The following is a 22,893-nucleotide window of genomic DNA, read 5'->3' as shown; positions in this document are numbered from 1 at the left end:
CAGAAGGGACTCTACACTCCACGCCAGCCCTGCAGGCAGGCAGCGCCACTCAGACTGGGAAGGTAGGACCGGGTCAGCTTAGCTTGTGACCCCATGACCTTGGAGAGCATGTTGGGCTCTCCAGACCTTCATGACACACACAAAAGCCAGCGAATGCTTGGGACATAACTTTGGAGTGACGGGCCCCAGACCCCATCTGCCCGGGACTGAGACAGAGGATGGATGCCCGGGAAGAGGAGCCCCGTGGTGCACACACGACCGCCGCTCGGATCTGAGGGAGCCCTCAGAGATGGTCCCTGGAGATGCCCTCCTTTCCGGAGTGTCCCAGGGCCCAGGGGATCCAGCACTGTCTGGTCTAACTTGGATGCTATTAGGGGAATCCAAAGGTAGAAATGTAGATACTAAGGGAAATTTTGGTTGGAATGGGAAAAGCGCTCATACAAATGACTGGAAACTAGGAACTGTAGTCCCTTTCTGCTGAGAAGTATTTAGATAAGCTGCCCAAAGTGTCTCCTGACGACACCTCTCTCCCTCCCTCCTAGATTCCTAGACAGCCCTCAGCTGCGTCCAGGACTCAGGGGCCTGAGTCCTAACCTCCCTTAGTCCGCGGCCCGGGAGGCAGCCCAGGGTGCGAGCGGCGCCGTGCACATCCGCCTTCCTCCCGTCCCCACGGGGCTGTGGGCACTGCGGTTCCTGACTGGTGGACGATGGGTCTCTGTTACATGATACTGTCGGGGACACATCCAGCAGGGTGCCCTAGAGGACGTCAGTGCTGGAGGGAGAGCCAGGGAAGAAGGAGGACGAGGGCCTGAGAGCCCAAGCAGCGGGCGACCCCAGCAAGGAGCCCGGTGGTTCGAGCCTCGGCGACTGGCACCTGGAAGGCTAAGCGCTACTTGGACTCAGTGACAGAGCCCAGCCCAGAGGGTGGAGGCCGGCGTCCCCTCACAGGATCCAGGACTGGAGCCGGACATTCAGCAATGCGGGGGCACCTGAGGGACCCGCCACCTGGCGGCACGTGTCCCGCGGACTCCCACGCCTGAGCTGCGTGGACCTGGACAAGCATGGATTCTCAGCACGGCCAGCGGAGCGTGGGGTCCCCTGAGGGACCTGCCACCCCCCGCGTCTGAGCCATCGAGAGACCAGACCAGCATCCTGGTGTGATCAGCCTCGTCACGCTCCTTCATTCTCGTGTTCCCGCGACCGAGTCAAGCGTACGCCTTGGTCGATAGCGAGAACACGTTGAAAAGTGTCTCCAACCAGCTGAAGCGCCACAGGGATCCCAGCACGGGCCACGGACCCCTGGAAGGACGTCCCGTGGGTAAGTGCTCAACCCGCAGGCCTCCCGGCGGGCTCAGGGAGGAGAAGCCACAGCCGAGACTCAGGGCGTCGGTCGGGGCGCGCGCACGAGGATGCTGATAGCAAGAATGCAAGGTTGGAAGCAGCGTCCCGGGCAGGGAGGAGACGCAGAGACAGGGCTCTGAGGTCTTCGGAAACAATGGGATCCACCGCCATTCCTCCGTCACCGTACACCCTTCACTTGGCCGTGGGTGTCCCCAGCGGGGCAGTAGCGAGCCCGGCAGGCGACCCCCCGGGAAGCCCACGGAAGCACCTTCCCCGGAATCCCGGTGCCGGGGCAGTGGTGCGCGCGGAGCCCAGACGAGGCGAGGGGGTACAGAGGTGCCCAGAAACAGGCTGTCTCTGGCCACCCCCAGGGCCCTCCCTGTCTGGTGGGTCATGGCAACCTGTCAGGTGGGGCGCGGGGAGAAGCCTGGCCAGGAGGGGGGAGGAAGACCCGCCTGGGATGCGGGGTGTGGGGGCAGCCCGAAGGCCATCACCCTGGGCCTCCCTGCCTCCTGGTGCGTGACGTGGGGGAAGCGAGCGGGGGAAGCGACCTCACCGCGAAGCCCATGACGGGGACCTTCCTGCAGATCCAAGCACAGACTCACAGGTGGGCTGAGTGCCAGTGACCCGGTGCTCCCGACGAGGACAGGGACGCACGGGGATGTCAGTCACACGGTCACGGTTACAAAGCAGACAGGATTCCCTCACACCGGGTGGCCAGGCTCAGGCCCCGGAAGCAGCCTCCGCCCTCACAGCCGGACGCAGATGCTCCGCCTCGGGTCCTGGGGGCCGCGGGCTGCTCCGCACGCGGCAGGAGGCGAGGGGAGAGCCAGCAGCCGCCCGCTGTCAGGCGCCAAAGCTTCGCAACATCAGCCCGAGCCTCCCAAGCACACGGAGCGGGAGGAGGAGCTCGGCTCTGTGGGGGCTCCGCGGTGGAAAGACCGTCTCCTCCCCGAAGCACGGAGTTGCGCTCGGACCCCACGGGCCCAGCGGGCCGGCTTCCGGGGCTTCCTACACAGCTCGGGTGTAGGAGGGCGCAGCAGTGGGACGGGGACGGCGCGTCCTCGCCGGCCGCCGCACGGAGGGAGAAGCCCAAGCCCTCGCGCAGCTCACGGCTCACGGTCTCCTCACGGCCACGGCCCGCTGCGCCCTTTCCCGCCGCTCCCTCTGCCACGCGGGTTCGGCCTCGGTGCTAGAGGATTGGCCGCCTTTGTCGGAAACTGGTTCCTGAGAAGCGGAGTCGGGTCTGTGACTGAGTCACCCCGCCTCTCGCTGGGCAGCAGGATCCCTCTCACGTCGGTTCTGGCTGAGTTTTCCCAGAGCCAACAATGTCCCTTCAGAAGGGCCCGTCCTCGGCTTGGCCTTCTTCCCTCTCCCGTCCCACCTCGGCACCGCTCCCACTGGCTCTGCGGGACGCGTGTTGTTTTAGCTGCAGACACTGTGGCTCCTTCAATCCGTCCCCGGCCTCACCTAGCATCAGCGGCCGCGTCCCTGCCGCTCCTGGGGACTCTGCTCCGTGAGCAGCTCGCCCCCCACCCCGGCCACAGGCTGCTCCCCGAGCACGATGACCAGGCTAGCGCTAGTCATGTCTTGTGAGTTTTCGAGCTCCAGATGTCCTGACGGCTTCTGGGAGATAAAACACACCTTGACGGAAGGTGGGCAAATCCGTAAGCACAGGATGGGGAGAGACATTCCAGGCTCACTGGGAAGACTGGGTGCTCTCCTGGGATGCTCCTGGGCTGCCCGGCCCTGCGGGTGAGGCCCATGGACCAGCGGGCAGGAGGTCCTCCTCTGGGGAAGCCAAAAGCAGCCCCACCCCACCTGCAACTCGCTAAACGCTGATCAGCACAAAGGCAGAAAGGAGAGCTCAGATGTCCGACGGCAAAGCTGGGACCGACACTCTGGGATTTCGGGAGGACGTGCTGAGAACGGCGAGAACGCAGGCGTGACTGCCCTTCTGAGTCAGGAGGACCAGCCCGGAGGGCACCAGAGCTCATGCGTGCGTGCACACACACGGGAAAGCAAAGGGAATAGCAAGCAGTGGTGGGATGGTGCCGGCGCTCCCCGCCACACCGCTGGGTGGGGAAACCAGGGAGCGAGAGACCTCGGCTGCCAGCCTCCACCCCAGCCTCCTACCAGAAGAGGCTGATGTAAAAGCTCATGGGAGAAGGACACACGCCGGCTGGGACGCGGCCCAAGAAAGGGATGCAGGCAGAGCCCGGGGGCCCATCAGGCAAGCGTGGGACCCACCAGACCCTGCCCGGTCTCCGCTTCGGGTGGGCCGGCTTCACCAACACCCAGCGCGGTGTCCCGTTTTCCGAGAATGACCACTGAATTCCAGTGGCAGAAGTCACCTCACATTCACCTACTTATCTTGAAAGGAAGTGAACCGAGATCCCAAACAGAACATCACCGGGTAAAAGGCGGGCTGGACCCTCCCTTTAAGACCGTGAGGAGCACGTGTGTAAGTTCCGGAAGACGCTCGCGGCACTGTCACCTTGAAGTCACTCTTCAAGCCGTGACAATGTCAGGGCGTGACTCGGTCACCTACACGAGGGTCTGCGCGGGGGCCTCCAAATTCCTGGCAGAGGTGCTGGGGGCAGAGGTCAGGATGCCGGGGGCGGGGAGGCCCTGGATCCCCCGGTCCCCGTCACTGACACCTTCTTCTCTGCCTGGTTTCTCCACATGCGCGGGGCGGAGGGGTCACCCAGGGCTCACCAGGGACCAGCGGAGCCCCCACGCTCACGGAACCGGAGTATTCACTGCCCTACATGCTGTCAGGACAGACGGACGGACTTCCACAGCCAGCCCAAGGTCGTGCCGCCTGGTGCCGCTGTCTGGAGGGGCTCCGTGGCGCCTGCTGCTCTCGGGCGGGCGGGGCCGGTCCTTCCGTCTCATTTGAACTCACTGGGCTTCCGGCTCTTCGTGTGGGAACCAAGGGGCCGTTGACACGGTTTGTAAGGTCCCTTCCAGAGCAATTTGCTACGGATTTAAGATTCTACTCGAAAAAGTGGAGCTGAATGGACCAGAGGTGGGGACGGGTCCAGACCAGGAGCCCTGGGACGGGGGATAAGGCTGCAGGGGTCTCCTGGCCCAGGGCTGGCCTTGTGAGCCTGGCTTCCAGCCACACAAAGGGATTTCAGGAAGGGAACAGAGAGAAGCAAGTCCTCCGTGGACGGCCCCGCTCCGGGGGCTCCTGCGGATCAGACAGACGGCTCTGCTCCCGGAGGCTCGCTGAGAGAACCCAAGAACCTCGTCGTAAGAGAAAACAGCCCACGGGACACGGGGCAGCCGTAAGACCCTCCAGAAACATCTGAAGTCTTGCAGCTTGTGGTCCGCGTGTGGCTGGGGACGTGCTCCTCGTCACGCTTCCCGCCTGAAGCCCTCAGGGCCTGGGACGGAAGCCATCACTCTCCGACGGCCCAGCTGTGAGGGTGTGGGACTCAGCAGGACGCAAACATTTTCTTCCTCCCCTAAACCTCGGGGCGGGACGCGTCCTTATCACGGTCAGCTCCTGGCCCACCCCCAGGGCTCAGGATACAACCGTTCTGTCGCAGGTGGGACCACACTTGGCTTTCCGGGTTCCCGCTACGCGGGTGGCTGGAGCCCGGAGAGAGTCAGTGGCCGGGGCGTTCATGTGAAACTAAGCCGCCCTCTGTTACCTTTCCTGGTCCAGACCCCAAATCAAGGGTCCTGGTCACTCCTCCCCACCCCCCGACTCCGGTGTGTGCTGAAGCTTTGGCAAAGAAACAGGGCAGGGCAGAGGCCATGCTCGCTGCCCCCACCCCTCCATCTGCAGAGAAGGGGCAGCCCCCCGCCCGGCTTCCTCAGTCCTCAACCCCGAGCATCCAGCCCTGAGAAGTGACTTAAGAAATAGTGGACGTTTGTCCTTGTTTTCGACCGGCCCAGACACTGCGAATCACTCTGTACGCACTGGCCTGGTTGTTTCCACAAAAGCAGCACCGTCGTCCCGTGTGACAGCGGAGGAAACGGGACGCGAATGACACAGGGTTCCCGGGGAGGCGCCGCTGGGAGGGGAGGAGCAGAGGGCAAGCCAGGCCAAACCAAATCCCCAACATCCAACAAGATGAGTGAGAGTTTCATCAACTGGAAGAGACAGCGTGGATGGCAGAGGAGAGACAGAGGCCCGCAGGCAGGGGCCCTGCTCGGGGACAGGCCTTCAGGTGGGTCGCTCGTCAGCACAGCGAGAGGCCTGGTACGTCGCCTTCCAGAGAGGGATTTCCTCCGCGGGTGTGAACACATAAAACGTGCCCCCGTGCTTCCGTGTGAGCGTTAGTGCGGAGCGGCTGCTTCTCACTTAAGTAAACCTGGCGTCTCCGCACGTCCGCACGAACACGGCGCTCCGGTTACTTTTAAATGTTGGGGTCCCCCGTCTCACTCAGGCAACGTTATTGGTCCAGAACGTGTGGATTTCTTCACCTCTTGTCTCAGACGAGTCCCGCAGTGAACATGTCTGCACACAGGCTGGGTTTCCGGCCCATGAGCAGACGCAGTTATGATTTCAGCAGATACTGCCACGTGACCTCCAAACGGGAGGCCGGTTTACGGGCCACCGAGGTCGATGGGAACACCTGTTGGCACGGCCGAGCTTCCGGGTCCTCGCGGACTGACTGAAATCGGACATGACCTTGCCTTGGGGTGCGGCCCTGGGTCGCGTGGGCCTCCATGGGCTTCCCTCAGGGAGACACCACCCGTATCTCTTGTGTTCTTCAGGGTTTCGTCCCCCTTTGATACGTGTGTGTTAGAATCACAAGCCTTTTGTCACACGAGCGGGAAATACTCCTCCTGCTGTGAGCTTGGGTCTGACTTTGGCCGAGCGCGTCCTCCTGCTCAGACCCTCTTGTCTTCACAGGGCACGCACTGCCCGTTTCCGTCCCTTGTGTCTTTTGGGATTTGGGCCATCCCGATTCTGGCTCAACACAATGAGCGCATTTTTCCCTTCCGCTCTAGCACGTGGTGGTTTCCATGTTAAAGGCAGCCGGGGGGCCAGCCAGACCTCGCCACCGTGCCAGGACCTTCCGCGTGTGCTCCTGCAGCCTCCGACTGTCCGCAGAGGACAAGCTACTGATCTTATATCATCATTTTCCCTTGTAACTAACTCCGAAAGCCCAGTGAGCAATTCTGTCCTTGTGCTGAAGGAGGATCCCACCGGCAAACCACCCCGGGACCATTGCAGGACCTGCCCGTCCTGGGGGGCCTGGCTTGGTGCCCCCCACCCCCCACAAAGCCAGTGGGAACTCAGCCCCACATCCCCCGTTAGCGGCAGGCACCGATCGCCACCTGCTGGAAGGACAGGCAAAGAAACAAAAAACAAAGACAAAAGCACAGAACAGGCTCTGCCTAGAGAAGGCCCTTCTACCATCTGCAGGAATAAGAAGCACCTTTAGATGCTGGAAACGCACCATGAGCAGGACACCGCAGCAAAAACTCACAGCAGCCGCGAGGTGGGTCACACGGGGTTCCCGGTCAGACCTCAGCGCCAGGAAGGTCAGGTGGGGGGGGGGGGTCCCCGGTCACAGGGGGATCCTAGGTCAGAGCTCAGCGCAAGGTGGGTCAGACGGGGGAATCCCGGGTCAGATGGGGGTCCCAGATCAGAGCTCAGCACGAGGAGGGTCACACGGGGGGTCCCAGCTCAGAGCTCACCACAAGGTGGATCAGACGAGGGGATCCTGACGCAGAGCTCAGATGCTTTTTGCAGCCCTGTCATTTAACATAACACCATGTCCAGAGATCCAGGGACCCCCCGGAAAATAAAAATGTTGATGAGAAAACTGATGTTCGAGTAAACCTCGTCCCCTAGGGAGACGTCATCCTATACATACAGAATAACTCCCCACCTTCCTGGCAAGCCTTCCCCTACCTGAGATGGCGTCCGAAGGGGTCATGAGGACGGTGATGGGGATGGCAGTGCCAACCCATGCGCACACGTCACCTCATCTGAACCTCTCAGGACACCACGAAGGGGAGATCCCAGGCTGGTCTTCACTTTACAGACGAGGAAGCCACGAATCAAGAGGCCTTCAGGGCTGCGGGCTGAGCCGGGCCATCCGCTTCTGCAAAATTCCATCCTGGGACCACGTGTACCTTCTACAGGAGTGTGAACCACAGAATAACAGATGTTTCAGATTTGGCCAAACTAGCACATTTTCTTTCTTTTTTTTTTTAAGGTTTTATTTATTCATTTGACAGACAGAGATCACAAGTAGGCAGAGAGGCAGGCAGAGAGAGAGGAGGAAGCAGGCTCCCCGCTGAGCAGAGAGCCCGATGCGGGGCTCGATCCCAGGACTGTGAGATCATGACCTGAGCCGAAGGCAGTGGCTTAACCCACTGAGCCACCCAGGTGCCCCCAAACTAGCACATTTTCGAAGCTACTTTGTCAAAGACAGAAAAATTGCAGAAAGCCTCCCCAAACCAAACACCAGAGACGTTTCCCCTCCTGCGGCGTGTTCTCCAGCAGGGCGGGTGCTGGACATTTCGTGCCCGTCCTCCCACCGCCCCCACCTCTGGGCATGGCAGGCCGCGGCCGCTCTGAGCTCCCTCACCACTCCCAGCCCGAGGTTTCCAGGGCCGTGGCCCGAGTCAGGAAGTTGCTGTCTGTTCCTGGGGACCCCAGAGTCAGTGCTAATCTGTGTCCGCGGAAAGTGGTGCTCAGGATCCGGCAGGAGCCAGGGGTCCGCGTGCCGCCCAGCGCTCGCGGGCTCAAGGCCCCCCGAGAGCGACCCTGCGGGACGGCCTCAGCGCCGTCTTCTGCTCCGATAGGGAGCGGTCCTTGCGCCGGTGCTCTCGGCCCTTCTGTCCCTGTCACGTCACTTCTGGCACGTCCGTCCCCCTTCCTCTCGCCTGCTGCCGGAGGCTCCTGAGGGCAGAGCTGTGGCGCGTCTGCCTTCTCTTCCCCGCCTCGTTTGCAGGAAGCCCCGCGAGTGCTCGAGCGTCAGCGGCCTCCGGCCGAGGGTCTCCGAGCCCAAGGTTGGGGGGACAGGCTCCAGGGACCCTGGGCTCTGCCCGGAGCCTGCCCCCATCTGTGGGAGCCTCTGGTGGACAATGAACCGCGGAGCAGCCCGATGCAGCGCCTTCCTGCCCGGTCGGCAGAGCAACCATCCGGCCGGCAGACAGGCGGGCAGACCCCCGGGGGGCAGGGGCGTTTCTGCTGCGGCTCCCCGGCTTCCAGACCCCGAGCTCCGCTCTCCAGACTGCTGAGGAGTGATCGTGAAGCCGCCTCCCAAAACGTTCCCCCAAATCTGCCAAAACCTTCTCAGTGGCATCGAATTCTGTGTCCCTTGTTTCAAGTGGGAGGGATTAGGTGAACCCCCTTAACTTCCACGCTACCACGATGCATCAGATTGTCTCCAAGACCACCGCTTGGCCCTTCTGTTCAATCCAAGCCGTCTAATGAGTTGAAAGGCTCAGGCCGGTTTACAGGACGGCCCTGAGCCAGGCCTCGTGGGAGGCCACACCCTGGGAAGGTTCCTGTCTTCCCGTTTCCAAAGCAGACACCGTAAGTCACGTTAGCCATTTAAATTAAACAACAGTCCGCCGTTGAGTTGACGTTTTTGCATTTCCCAACAAAATATCTGTTAGCCCCTTGGCAGCCACACGCGGACAACCCAACTGTGAGTCTCTGGCCCTAACTGATGATTAATTTTTAAAAAATTAATTCCAGCAAATGATGTTCAAGGGATGAGAGGAACAGAAAAACAGAACTCAGTTAAAAAGCTGCTTTCTCCCTGGACGGCAGGCGGGTCGGGAGCTCCGGAGGGCACGGGCCATGCCGCGTCCCGGTGCGGAGGAGGACGTTTCCCGGGACAGCGGATCACCCTTCGAACACGCGCGCCCCAAGGAGACGTGAGGGGTTGGGGCAACCGCGCTCGACGGAAGGGGGCTAAGGTCTCACAGCAAAGCCACCTGTAGTGGGCTGCCATCTGTCCCCGAAGGACCACCTGATGCACGTGTGGCCCGGCCAGTGGGGTTCACTACTTGCCGCGGGCGGGTCTTGGAGTCGCGGGTGGCGAGGGGCTGAGGACGTAGAGGTCACCCGGAGATGGGGTGCTCTTCAGGGCATCCTGTAGAAGGCAGGGCAGCCCCAGGCCAGTGGCCTGACAAAGTAAGAGCCGTGGGGTGCCCTCTGGTCAGGGGGCACAAGTCAGCAGCCACTGTGACCTCCACACCCTGTCCCCCCACCCCCAGGAAGCCCCTGAGGGCGGGTTCCACAGCCCTCCCTGGGCACGGAGAGGACACATTCTGGCACCAGGACCCCATGTGGCCTCCACGTACCAAGAAGTGCACTGTGGTCCCATTGACCCCTGCCTGTCCCCCTGGCCTGTCCCCAGCCCATCCATCATCCAGCAAAGCTGTTAGAAGCCTCAAGCCCGCAACGGGCCGCGTGAGAACCCGCTGAGCCCGCTGCTCTGAGCCTGCGGCATCCCCGAGGGGCCCCGAGCCTGGAGTGAAGGCGGCACCCCCACCCTGAAGACCAGCCCCGCTGCTGCAGGGGTCCAGGGTCCACGTCCGGGTCTGAGAACCGGCTCCCACTCCTGTCCAAAGACCCCTCCATCGAGCTTGTCCGAATGACCAGAGAGCAAGCCGCACCAGATGCAAGCAAGGTCGGGGTCAGGCCAGAGCTGAGGAGCACCCTGGGGAGCTGTGGGAGGCTGGGGCCCCTTGGCCTGCCCCCAAGGCTGTCCCTGGCCTCGCTGCTCCTCCCCCCAACCCCTTCTACCCTCCTTCCTCTACTCCCTCTCCCCCTCCAGGGAGCCCCCCTTTTCGGAGCCCGAGGTCTTCCCACGAAGTGAAGTGGGAGAGACAGAGCATCTGTCCTCCAGAGCACCGAGCGGGCCGTGGGCAGGCTGTCGGCGTGAGGGGGCGAGCAGGTCGTTCTACGCCTGGAGGGACCTGGAAAGCACGAGTCCTCCAGGAAGGGTGGACAAGTGTGGCGACGAAGCGAATGGGAAGGCCCCACGGGGGACGACCCCGAAGCCCCAGCCCCAGAAAACTTTACACGACTGAAGCAAGACTGGGGGTGGGCTCCGCAGAGCCCCAGGTCACCTGGACATGGCCCCTCCTGACAGGACCCAGGAGGCCCCCGTGACACCCCCCAGCCAGGTCACGGGGGCTGAAGGACCCCTGACGACCTCTGTACGCACCCCGGATATCTCAGCCTTAAACAAAATGCCCTGATCCTCCCCCTTCCTCGTCTGCACTGGAAGTCAGTCTAGATTCTTTCCAAATGTGCTGGAAAATACGCGTTCTGGGACAGCTGCCCCGAGCCCCAGGGTTATTATCTGGGAGAGGGGGTGGAGCGCCTTGTGTGCCCCAAGTTCTTCCGAAACTGTCCCACCATGATCCTTCCTCCTTTTGCCCTTAGTGGTCCCCAAGTGTCCAGCAGCACCTTCCACCAGCAGTCGGGACCCGGGGGTGTTTTAGATGGACGGTCACTGGGGCTTGTCCCCCGCCCCTCCACACCCAGCAAGGGAGGACCTGGGCTCCCTGCCCGGGGAATCCTGGTCTCTCAGTGGCCCTGTCTGCCCCGAGGGCCCGCTGGGCAGGGAAGGAGCCGGCGTGAAGCCTTCACACGGTTGTGTGAGGGGCCGCAATTACCCCCACTTAAATCCTGCGCTCCAGGGAGCGCCCGATACCCTTCTGGGCGGAGGGTGGGGGGCTGGGATTAGTCCTTAAAAATCAGTCCCAGAACGGCAGCAGCTCTAAGAAAGTACCGCAGGCTGGGGGACTTGTCGACGAGACCTTTATTTCTCATGTTCTGCAGGTGGGGATCCAAGACCGCGGACGCTGACCCCCGCAGTCAGAGTCCGGTGAGGACCCGCGCTCCGGCTCATAGACACGGTCTTGCGCCGTGTCCTCACACAGGGGAGGGGGAGGGGGGCCTCCAGGCTCTCCCGTATCAGGGGCTCATCCCGCCTCTGAGGGCTCCACCCCATGACCTGATCTCCCTCCTAGTGCTCATATCGGGGGGCAGGTTTCAGTACATGAATTTGGGGACACAAACCTCGAGACTGTAGTTGGGGTGAGAGGCGTCTGGAGATGAGCTGGAGACAGCAGGCACCAGACCAGGGCCTTGAGTCTCACCCCAAAAGCCAGTTCCCAAGAGCCCTTCTGCCGTCGGTCTGTCATCAGTCACTCGTCTGTCATCAGTCATTCTGAGACTGGGGCGGGGGCTGCTATGTGCATGGAAGGCATTGTGCATACCAGTGGTGCATAAGCGAGTCTGTGGAGCCCACGACCCAGGGGCTGGCCCCTGAGGTGCTCAGTGCAGCTGTGGCTACCGGTCCCCTCCCGTGGTAACTCCGCAGGGGCTCTCCTAGCCTTCGAGACTCTCAGGGCCTGGAGCCTGCTTCCCTGCGGGCCAGACTCGGATTTCACCCAGGACCAGGACGGTGCCTGCATCGGCTTTGTTTCCCCGGTGCACGGGCGTCCGGCCCCTGATGGACGCGCCACAGCTGTTTGGGGAATGAGTGAAGGCAGACAGCACGATGGAGCCTGTGGGGGGGTCTCTGCCCAGTGCAAGGAGCACCGCGGTAAGTTCCCACCTGGGAAATGGGTGAGCACAGCACAGCCAGAACAGCCACGGGGCAGTGGGCGTCCCCCCAGAGCAAACCCCTTGCTGCCTCTCCCTCCAGCACCCCCTTGCGCAGATATCTACCCAGGAGCCAAGGACTCCGGGTCTGTGAAGTCACTGCGGTTGAGACACAGCGCATGTACGGACGGCTCTGAAGCAGCTTCCCATGCCTGGTTGTAATCACGGCTGTGAGCGTCCACAGAGGCCAGGATGAAGCACTCCATGGCCCCCGGGAGGAGAAGCTGGGGCCAGTAGGAAAGGGAAGCTGTGCCCATGCCAGCATCCACTGGCCTTTCGCAAGTGAGGGAGACACACATTTCCCTGCAAGTCAGGTTCATTGCATCCAAGTCATTGGGGCACCCAACCAAGATGTTGTCCACCTATGTCCACAGTGACTGGGAATCAATGTAATAAGGGGCTTCCAGTGGGATGGTCTTTCCATGTTCAAATCATTCTCCCCCCAAACTCAGCAGAAACTACCTTATTTACCAAATAAATAACACACTATTTCATAGAAGGCTTAGCAAACACATCACTGTGGTCCACAAACTAACATTTACTGGGTGCATATTAGATGCCATGCTAAGCCCTTTGTAAAGATCGGATCATTTCATCCACATGAAACCTTAAGAAGGTACCACTGGACCTTAATGAAGAAGCCGAGACAGGTGAAGTGACTACAAGACAGCGCAGGGAGCAAGAGTGTGTGCCTGGAGTCGCTGTCAGAGCTTAAATCCCAACTCCGCCACTCGTGACATCTCACGGGTCCGTGATGGTGATGAGATGTGGTGATGATGGTGGAAATGATGATGATATGATGGTGATGGTGATGGTGGAGATGATGGTGGTGGAGACAGTGATGGTGATGATGATGGTGATGGTGGTGATGGTGGTGACAATTTTGAAGTAGAAGCCGGTGGCTGCTGTAGGACACTCTGTACTACTAGGGAAACTGACTGGACAGCAGCCGGAGAACAATACTAAACTTTCCCACCAGCATGCAATATTAGGAGAGAAATGTCTGGACCAAGAAGCAGAGCTCCATCAGCTGGAATGTAAATTCTCCTCCACAGAGATAAGTGTGGTAAACAAAACAAGGAGCTCTGTCAGAGGGCACTTGTGGAGTTTATGAGCACTTGGCATTGCTGCTGAGAACCAGCCCAGACAGACGCTCCCACGCAGCTTATCCTGCCAACTCAAGTGCAGCCGGCGGGCCCGGAGCCTCTGAAGGGTCCCTCGAATTGGGGAGGATAATTTTCTTGACTTTGAACAGAGTAGATCAAGATAGCACACACCTGGATCTTCTCGGGCTGGCTTTTGATGGGGTTGGAGACATCCCCAGACAGACGCCAAGCCTTCCCGACAAAACCACGAGGCTGTAGAAGACCGTGGAAATCACCAGGCCTCAGAAAACCAGAGGTGACTGTTGAGGCACATTCCCATAAAGTGGATGGAGAGACGTGGTTTTAGTCAGAAGCTAACGTACAGACCTGCTTAATACGCAAGGCAGTTTAAGGTGGAAACTGGTGTTACAGCAAAGTGAGTATTGAAACAAGGGAGAAATGTAGATAGCGAAGTGGCCACTTATTTTGAAAGGGTGGGAAAGGAATTGGGGCGCTGAGATGAGCTCTGAGGGATGGGACGTCTCCGAGGGACATGGGGTCTCGGCACACCGACTCGGTATAGCTCATTTCCTTTCGAAGCAATTTTCCTCTCTCTTGGTTCAGGCATTCTGCAGGGGAGGATGTGGGTTATGGAGAGCCAAAACCATGCTACTGCCCTGCGGGAAATGGCCCAAGGACGAGCTGCAGAGGGAAGAAGGCCCTTAGCTCAGGGGCGTTGCCTCCGGCGAGAAGTCGCACACATACCGCGGTCGGCTCCATACATTGCCACCAGAGGGCGCCACAAGCCCGCCCGCCAGCTTGGCCGGGTACCCCGCAAAATCCAAGTGCGATTCTTCTGTACAAGCAGCTGTTGAACACCGTTGTTCTCCAGTTGCTGTAACACACGTTTGATTAAAATCCCGTAACCCCACAAGGTAGAGCCGACTTTCTAAACCATACATTTGTAAGTTGGATCAAAATACGCTTGACCTCGTCAGTCCGTTTGGTCAGTCGCAATCTGTTTTACTTCCAGCCATTTTCTCTCAGACCCTTGACCTGCCTTCATTTCGACAGAACACATTTTAGTTCCATGTTCTGCTCGTGGACAGCGAGTTGTCGCTTCCCGCGCTGACCCGTACAGGCGACCTCTGCCCTTTCGGAGGACGGCGCGGCTTCTGCCCACCTCCACCTTCCCTTCCCCAGTCCCACGGGAAACAGGATGTGAAACTGTCCACACTCCCAGACGGGCTGGTGGAGCAGGACAGCTATGCTCCGAGGCCGGCCGGCTGGCCGCCTTCCCAGGCTTGTCATCCCGCCGCACACAAACCAGTCCTGCCAGACACCGGGCCGCAACCCGCAGGCCACCGCGCCACGCTGTACGAGGAAGGGGACGGCAGAGAGCGCCTCTCCCAGAGTGCTGGTGGCCGGAGAGCAGAACATGAAGAGTGGCCCTCACAGGCAACACGAGGCAGGGAGTGACACGGACAAGCTGTCCTTACTGATTTCTCATGTGCGAGCTCTCCACAGCGACTCAGCTCTGACGAACCGACTGCCCACGGCCACCCCCGCGCATGCCTGACCTGCTCCGGGGGCGCCCAGAGGGCCGTGTCACCGTTTCTGCAAATGGCCCCCGTAGAAGACACGGTTCGCCCCCAGGTCCCAGCTCTCGGACGTCCTGGTGGCAGGAGTTCAGGCCAGTGGTGTGTCGTCCACAGTGAAAGCAGGAGAACCAGGCTCCAGCATTAGGGTCGGGGTGCACCAGGCTGTGTCACGAGGCTGGAGGCCTCGCCCGCGGGTGCCGGCTGCCCCTCCACACAGCCTCTTTCTCAGCACAGAGTGTGGGCCCCGGGGGTGGGCACTGAAGCTGCTGGAAGGGCACCCAGAAGGGAGGCAGCGACCGCTTCAGTCAGCCGACCGCCCAGTGCAGGGAAGGCAGCAGGGTGGGACGCGCTGCCGCAAGCCTGATGGACCTGCCATGTGGACACCAAGTGTGGAAAGTCACCATTACCCCAGAGCTCATTCCTGAGCCGTGCCCGCCCCCCTCCCCCCAGCAGCCTCACTGTCCCTCGGAAGGCTCCGTGGTCCTGGTGCCACGCTGCACCTGCAGGCCTGGGGGACTGAATGAGCTGGGCTCCAGGAAGGGTGTGTGTCCTAGAGTTTGTTTTCCAGGGACAGCGTCAGTGCTGAGAACACAGAACCTCTTGAGACTGTTCTTAGGCCAAACTACAATTCGGGCTACGCGCACGCACGCGTGCACACACTTACACGCACACTCACATGTGTGAGCATGGACACACACTTGTGTGCGTCCACGTACACGTGCACACACGTGCCCGCACACACGGGGCCAGTCTCGGGGTCAGCACGGTGCTCAGTGCAGTGTGCCGTGTGCACCGTCATCTGGAGGAGCCTGGGGACGAGGGACCCACACACCTGCCAGGCTGGCCCAAAGCACGGGGCTGCCTCCACTCTTCAGAGCGCCCGGCGAGACCCCCAGGCACCCTGTGTGTCAGGGGCTGGCTCGGAGTGGGGAGTGGAAACAGGAAGAAGCTGTGCCCGTTGTATAAAGTGTTGTTAAACATGTAGGCTCGCACGCTGGGCCCTCCGCCAGCCCCACAGTGCCCTGTCCAGCAGGACCTTCCTTCTCTTAGCAGGTGTCTCCCCGCACACCCTCTGCAAGCTCATTGCAGGGGGCAACCCCTCAGAGAACTCCCACCCGAGGACTCCCCGGGGGGCACAAACCGCCAGAACCCTGTGCACGTAGGCCTCAGGCTGGCTGCAAGCCTGCACTGTGCGATGGGTGGTCACCACAGGTCCCCTAGCAGCAGAGGCACGAGTGTCCCAGACGCATCCCAGAGCTCCAGCTCCTGGTGACCAATGAACACCCCGAAGTGAGAGTGTCGGGGGCTTTTCAGAGTTTTCAGAGATGTCCCCCTGTTGGACAGGTGGCGACAGGTTGGAATTACATCTATTTGGTATCTCCAAGGAGCTGAGGGACTGCAAATTCGCACGATCTTGGAGGCTGGTCCAGGAATATGTCTGAAAGCTTCGAACACCCAGAAAGTCGGCTTCTCACCCTCCGGCCCAAGAGACGGCAGCTCGGGGGCCCAGGCTTCAATGCAAGGATGTTCCAACAGCCGCTCAGGAGGGAGGACGGTGGGACATCACCCAAATGCCCAGCAGTGGGGAATCCACTAACTCCATGGCAGGGAACACTGAACATGGGATACTTTGTATCCACTCTCGTGACATTGTTACTCTGTAGTTGCTAACGAGCAGCTGCTCACAATTTATGCTTAGTGAGGAGCCAAGCTGTATGTTACCCATCCAGTTCTTGCAACAAAGTCATGTACGTGTGTATATGCGTGTGTTTACATACAATGCACACGGCACATGCACACAGGACATGCACACGGCACACGGCCTATGTGCACAACAAATACATAAATTCCTGTGAAGTAAGCAGTAACAGCTCCCGAAGTTTGTGTGGAAGAGCTAAGCTTTACCGAGTTGGGAGCTTTCTGCGTGAGCACATTGGTGCAAATCTGAGTTTGAAGAGAAAGACATCCTTGTGAAAATCCATATGGACCAAAGTCAGGCACAAGTTTCTCATCTGATTATCTGCCCACCCCATCTTCTCCCAGGGCGCGGCCTAGGTCTGGGAGCTTCCCTCACGGGCAAGGGGTTGGGGGACAGCAGGCAGCCCTGCCGGGGCATAGGGCTCCAGAGCTGTCTAAGCCCCAGTGACCCAGCACGGAGCCCCGGGCTGGTGGCCGGCCGTACACCTCTGCTTCAGGAGGGGCCCGCAGGTGCCCTCAGGGGTGGGCACCCCCAGCTAGTTCACAGCATCTCCTGCTTGTCTCCCAAAGAGACAGTACCTGAGGTGGGACCTCAGCATAAATCCAGAGCCTCCGAAGACTGCTGAGATGAAAAGCTCCCGCAATTTCTTGCTGACTAGCCACGCTCCGCAGACCTGCGGAATCCTCTGGAAAGGCTGCTGACGGGGCAGGAAGCCACCAAGTCTATCTCCATCCATGGGTCTCCCGGTCGAGTGGAGAACTTACTGGGAGCAAAAGCATGGCCTGCTCTGGCGACCCTCCCCTTGCTGGGCACAAAGGAGGCAGCCTGAGCCGGGCTACTGGTGGAGAAGGATGTGGCCCGCAAGGGGGTCGGGAGCTGGTCACAGGGAGATGTCCCCAGAGGAGAGCCAAGAGCGTCAATGCTTGGTGCTTCCAGGACGCCCTCGAGGACGGAGTGTCCAACGCAAACCAACCTCCAGCGTGGCTTCACCCCGACACGAATTCCCAGCCACACAATGGCATCTGGGCATTGACAGGACACTACTCGCTGAACGTTTACCTCTCACTGGTTGATTAACATAGAACCTGCTTTATTGTATGGTCTGAGGTCATCTGAATTTCCCTGATGTTTGGACAGTTCCTCGGCACCTTTTCTGAACGGCCTCCCTTTCTGCCTGACTCAGCCATGTGACGAGCATGCGTCAGTGTCCATCCTGGGACCTGTGTCCGTCTGCACGGACACACAAGCCCCGTCTGCCTGTCCTTCCGCTGCGGCCCCGCTCTCACTCTTGTGACTGGTGCCGCTTGAAGATCACACGATAACGCAAGCATGACTATGTCCTGCTCAGTCCCCATTTCCTCCAACATTTTCTTGACTGTTTTCACACATTTGTTCTTTTCTCAAGAATTTTTAGGGGCGCCTGGGTGGCTCAGTGGGTTAAGCCGCTTCCTTCGGCTCAGGTCATGATCCCAGGGTCCTGGGATCGAGCCCCACATCAGGCTCTCTGCTCAGCAGGGAGCCTGCTTCCCCCTCTCTCTCTGCCTGCCTCTCTGCCTACTTGTGATCTCTCTCTGTCAAATAAATAAATAAAATCTTTTTAAAAAAATTTTTAAATGCACGAGAATATTTGATTATAAATGCAGTACCTTTATAAATGGATTTTACAAGAAACTCTATAATATTTGTCAGTTTCAAAATGGTGTAACTACAACTGATCATAATTCTGCGTCTTCCTTACTCACAGGGCGCCCGTTACTTCCTCTTCATATTCCGTAGCATTTCTCAACGCTCCAGAGCAACGTGACGTGTGGGAAGTAAGAGCAAAGGCCCCTGTTTTCATTGCAGCAGGTGTCTACCTCATGCCTCCCTGCCATTAAGGATCTGGGTTGGCAAAGGAACTTCACCTGCTTAAAACCTGTATTTCTGTTCCAGCTTGACCAATATTAACCCAGAAAAAGCTGGAATCTTGAGAAATAGAGCAATTGTAACCACTTAATTGTAACCCTGTGCGCTCTCAATGCAATGTATGTGACGGGATTTTTCCTGTATTCGGTTATGCGTGCAACCCCAGGATGGTCAAGCCACCTCTGCAGGGCCATCACATCTCTAGCAGGGAGGGGCGGGTCTGCACAGGCTTGCGTGCGTGTGCATGTGTTTGCACGCACGTGTATTTAGCAAAGATCAGGAGCAGCCCCGCTCAAAGAAATCCCAGAGGAGCCCTGTGCCCTTAGCCTTTTCCTCTCTTTTTCACATTTTAAATTTTCACGTATTAAAACTTCTTTAAGCTAAAAGGAATTTTTGAAAAAAAGTAAAGCTGCAACGTTGTCAAAAATTATTATTTAGCCTTGGACACTTTAGATCTTTTTCTGTCCTCTCTACACATTTTTCACATGATTCTGGTAATAATGAGGTATGTGTGAAATTTGGACCTGCCCCTTTCTCCAGCCGCCTTTCTAAATAATTTTCATATGGTGTGAGGACCCTCCCATTTCCGTTTTAGCCCCTGCTTAATATGCTACTGCTACTTATCCCTCCCCCATACACTTCCACTGTTGTAAATTTAATTAGCCCCTTCCCTCTTGGAAAAGTGAATTTGACAAGCGTCTTTGTGTATGTCATTTTTTACGGGATACACGTGGCATAGAATATTGTGTAAACTCAAGGTGTACAAGTGTTCATTTTATGACTTCGGTTTACATATTGTACGAGATTGTCAGTGTAGCAATAATTAGCATTTCTATCTTTTCCGTGGTCAGACTGATTAAGTTTCAGAGTGTGAAAAGTCCAATGGCTGTGGTACAACGCAGCCGTCTGTACTCATCAGCCTGGCACTGGGTTGCTGTGGTGTATTTCTTACCCATTGCGAGTTCAGACCCTTAGACACCATCCTTCTTTTCCCCAGAACTCCCGAAACCTCGGGACCACGATGCTCCTGCATTGGATTTTCTAGATTCCACGAGTGGGATCATGCACTACTTGCCTTTCTCGGACCTCTCTCGCCCCACAGAACACCTCCGGGTCCATCCAGGCTGTTGCAGATGGAGAGCTGCCCTTGCTCGTGGCCGGCCAGCGCTCAGTCGGGTCACACACCACGTCTCTTCCTCCCTTCACACGTGGACATGTAGGTTGTCTCCACGTCTCGGCTCTTGTGAACAATGAGGCAATGCTCTTAGGACTGGGAGGATCGATGTCTTTTTTTTTTACTTATTTCCTTGGATAAGCGTCAAGGAGTGGGATGGGCATAATAAACGTGCACATTTTGGTGATTCTTTACAGTGACCAGATGGTGTCAGATAGGACTGTGTCCATGAGCTCGGTTCGCCGTGACAAACACGGGCCCAGCAGCTGAAACAATGCCTACTCTCTCCCAGTCTTGGAGGCGAGGCCAGAGGTCCGACACGCATGTGTGGACTGGCTGGTCTCTGCGGAGGCCTTGCTCCTCGGCATGTAGATGGCCATCTTCTTCCCGTGTCCCCACCTGGCCATCTTCTGTGCACGTCTTGTCCCACTCTCCTCTACTTGCCTGGACCCCAGGCATTGTGGATCAGAGCCTGCACGATGGTCCCTCAGTGGTGCTGGCTCCCCGAGCCGGAGATGCCCATGGCCTCGAGCTGACCTGGCCCCGGGGGGGCAGGGGCGGGGGCTCAAGTGGAGAGAAAGAGCCTGTGGCGGGCTGGTATGGGAATGACCCACAGGACCCTGTGCCCTCACCCCGATGCTGCACACTCTGGGCACCCGGCTGGGCTGTCCCTTCAGAAAGGCCATTTCGCCTGCCCAGGACTGCCCCGGGAAACCCCTCTGGAGCCTCCCCTCCCTCTGGCTCTGCCCCCAGAAGCCTCTCAGGGGCCGCTCAGCTTTTTCTTCGCCCAGCAGCTCTCCCGTCTCTCGGGATCTTTCTGGGATTCCTAGAGCCTGGTGTTGAGATTATTGAAACTGGCATTTCCAGTTTTACCTTGGTGCCTTTCCTTTTCTTGTACTTTTCTTCTCTTCCTCTTCCCGCGTAGACTCAGGACGGTCACCTCCCGCCCACGCTCTACCGTATCCGTCGGTCCTGTACGTAGCCACCTGTGATGTTGTCACTTACAATACACACATACACAGATTTAGTCTTTGACCCGATTTCCAGCACAGGGCACCTACAACCCTCCGAATTTCCCAAGCGCTGAGAGTGTAGTGTTAAGGAGGGGACTTTTGGAAACCAGCCCCAGGGTGGGAGCAGGTTGCCAGGGGAACCAATCACATGACTAGAGTCTCAGGACCTTTCAGTCCCACCCCCTACCCTGGGGCCTGGAGGTTGGGTTCAATCACAAATGGCCAATGATTTCATCAATCAGGCCTCTGGAAGGAAACCTCCATGAAAACCCCAGTGAACGGGCTTGGAGAGCTTCCAGGTTGGTGAACACGTGGGGATTTGGGGAGAGTGGCGCACCTAGAAGGGTCACAGGGGGGCCCCAAACCTTCTCCCCATACCTGTCCTTTATGTGTCTCTCCCATGGGGCCATCCCCGTTGTGTTCCTTCCAAAAATACTGGTGATCTCAGGACCTTCCTGAGTCTAACTGGCCCTGTGAGCCACAGGGCAGCCCAGCTGGGTCTGGGAGGAGAGGTGTCCGCCCATTCCCAGGAGCACTCCCAGCCCCGCAGGCCCGGGGTGGGGGAGTCTGTAAGCTCTACTCAGTGATTTGGGCCCCTCGGCAGGAATGAGGGAATGTCACTAGGTCAGAGGGCTGCCTGGGTCACCCCCAGGTCATGATCTGATAAGTCCCTGCAGCCCCCGAGGTGGTTTCACCTTCAGGACCGCTCACTCCCAGGCCCTCCCACAGTCCAGGATCTGCTTTTGTGTCTGCAGACAGTGTCGGCCCTTCCTCGGGGGATCCCTCCCCGAGGCCCCCGCGATTGCAATAGCTTCGTGCCCAGCACCCCACATAACACACCGAGCTCTCCCCGCGCCTCGGGCAGACTTTCCCTCCTGGGGTCCCCGCCGTCTTCGCAGCCCCTGCAAAGCCAGTGGGTCGGCGCGGGGCTGCGGGTGGGGCAGGCGTTCGCAGTCTGCGGCGCAGGCCTGGGGTCCGGCCGGTTCAGCTCGCGCCCAGAGCCGGGGCTTCTCCAGGGCCGCGCGCTCACCTCTCCGCGTCCGGGACGACCCCCTGACGGGCGACCCCGGGAGGCTCCCCCGACCCGGCGAACGCTGAACAATGCGACCCGGGATCCGGACGACCTCGGTACGCTGCGACCCCCGACTGATAATCCTGCGGCGGGCAACTCCACCACTGCCTGCGAGCCGCGCCCCTGCCCTCTGGCGCGGAGTGGGGACCCGGCAGGGACCCGGGACGGCGCGGGGCGGAGCGAGAAGCACGGCAAGGAGGGCGAGGGGACAGATCGGGGGCGGCTGGACCGCGAGGGGAGACCCGGCTGGAGCGCAGCGCAGTTGAGAGGACGGGGCGGGCCGGGATGGCACGGGAGGGGCAGGAGGGCGGGAAGGGACGTCGGGGTCGGCCGGGGCGGGGCAGGGCAGGGCAGGGCAGCGAGGGGTAGAGGCGGGACCCGGGCAGACAGTACGGGTGCGGGGCTGGGAGGCGAGGGCGGGAACGGGCAGGGCCCGGAGAAGAGAGGTCGAAGCGCGGGCCCACCGCGGCTCGGGCGCGCCCCATGCGATGGCCCCCATCCCGGCCCCTGTGATCGCCCTGCGATCGCCCCCAACCACGGCCCCCGCGCGGCTCAGCCGAGATGCAGGAAAAGCGGCGGCCGCGTTCACGCTGCTGCACTTGGGTCCCGACCCGGACCCCGACCCGGACCCCAACCCCGACCCGGACCCCGATCCCGATCCCGACCCTGACCCGAACCCGAACCCTCAGCCGGAGCCGGACTCAGACCACGACCCGGACCCAGACCCAGACCCCGACTCCCACCCAGAGCCGGACCCCACCCCAGACCTTAATCCAGACCCGGTGCCGGACCCTCACCCATTCCCGGACCCAGATCCGGAACGGTGAGCCCGACCCGCACTGGGACTGCTACCCCCGCTGGTGAGCGCGTCTGTCCCCTCCCTAAGAACCCCCCACGGGTGGGCCACTGGGGGCTGTGGGCACCGGGCTGGACAGGCTGTCACACTCCGCCACCGTCGCCTTTAGGAGTTTGCTCCCGGAAGTCCCAAGCGAAGGGCTCCCTGTTACCCCCTTGGTGGCTTCTGACTTAGAGGCAGGGTCGGGGTTCCTGCTCCCCGCCTCTTGGCCCACCACCCTGCCTCTCCCCCCATCCCTCTCCCCATCCGGCTCTTCCCCTCTGCACCCCTCCCATCTTTTCCTCCTGGACCTGAGGCAGGTGCAGGGGCTGTGCGGCCCTTTAACCTTCCCCGGTGTGGCCAGAAATTCGGTTCCCTGAGCTTGTTTGCAGCCCGCTGGAGCAGGGGGGCCCAAATAGACTCAGAGGCTGGGCAAGACTTGGGTCTTCCCGGCCTGCAGCCTTGCTGTGGCCGCTGTGGAAAGCATCCAGGGCAAACGGCGGGGTGGGGCAGGGAGGGCTACTGACCTCAGTGGGGCAGGACCCAATGCCAGGGGGGC

General features: G+C 59.8%; 1 pseudogene; it reads left to right on the top strand.

The window, feature by feature from the left end:
- Window positions 1–19,302: 19,302 nt before the first annotated feature.
- On the top strand, window positions 19,303–20,244 carry LOC116854976 (annotated as a pseudogene).
- The last annotated feature ends 2,649 nt before the right edge of the window (window positions 20,245–22,893 follow it).

This window comes from Lontra canadensis, unplaced genomic scaffold (genome assembly GCF_010015895.1).
Source record: "Lontra canadensis isolate GAN:19392208 unplaced genomic scaffold, GSC_riverotter_1.0 scaffold97, whole genome shotgun sequence".
NCBI lineage: Eukaryota > Metazoa > Chordata > Mammalia > Carnivora > Mustelidae > Lontra > Lontra canadensis.
This window is presented reverse-complemented; position numbering and strand designations above follow the sequence as displayed.